The sequence below is a fragment of the Colobus angolensis genome, unplaced genomic scaffold (assembly GCF_000951035.1).
Source record: "Colobus angolensis palliatus isolate OR3802 unplaced genomic scaffold, Cang.pa_1.0 Scaffold503, whole genome shotgun sequence".
NCBI lineage: Eukaryota > Metazoa > Chordata > Mammalia > Primates > Cercopithecidae > Colobus > Colobus angolensis.
The window spans coordinates 1,595,181-1,596,296 of NW_012118522.1; positions in this window are offsets into that span (position 1 = coordinate 1,595,181).

Below are 1,116 nucleotides of genomic sequence, written 5' to 3' on the forward strand. Positions count from 1 at the left end.
ATGACTTCCATAAGTAAACTAAGACTGTCTGCATTTTTCACTCCAGAGAAAAGTCCTTCCAACCAATTTTCAAAAGCCCTGAGTAAACATTAGATGGCATTATCAAAACTAAAATTCAGAGCATATCAGCTGAAACTTCCTGAAAGGTTTGAGCTCTTGAAAAACTGAAACTGCAGAAAACTTTAGTTTCAGGGCTCAAACCAACAGCTTTTTACTCAACAATATCATGCACCTCTTACTTCCCACAAGGATATCTGTTGGTAACAATAGACCATATGCTACCATTGTAGTGGAAAAATACAGAAAAGACTTAGGTCTGCATAACATTGTAGGAGGATAAAATAGTTGTTTAAGTAAATGCTCTCTCCTCTATGCCAGCTTTGGGGCTATTTTTAAAGTATAGTTAAAGTTGTGGCTAAAGTCGGATCAGGTCAACATACTGGGGATATTCAGATTTTAAGAGGCGTTGCGAAACACCCAATGGGAAATGCAGCCCTAGCAATCTAAGATGTAAAATGTGGAGCCTGCCATCTTCAATTAATGCCTCCTAACTCAAACAGCAGGTATTTATAGATTACGAGGCATCTCCTGCTATAGGTCAGATCCCCACCAACAATAATCCACTTCCCTTGGCAGATAATTTTCTATATGAATATATATTTCAAATACTCCTAGACTATAAGCCTACTGGATTTTTTTTCTCTAGACTATACTCATGACCAGGAATAGTCCAAATCCAACAGTTCAAGCATGAATATCAGCAATGACCAAGAATAATAGATGTTGCCTTGTGAGTTGAGTTTTTCTTTCTGATACATGTAGCGTCAACATGCTTTTGAAAGCACTTCCAAGATGCCCAAAATGAACAGCCTTAAAACCAGTCTAGCAAAATTCCACACTGTACATGGTAAAAGTCCATGGTAAAAGGAGGACCTGTCTAGGTCTCAATATCTTATCTTCATATTTAAGCATCAGGAGTAGATCACAAATTTCTCAATATTAAAGACAAAGGCCTAATGAAAACATGGGCCAATAAACCTTCAACAGAAGAATGAATCCATTTCAAGCTAATCTATGAAATAGCATCATCATCAACACTCTTTTATCCTGGAACCA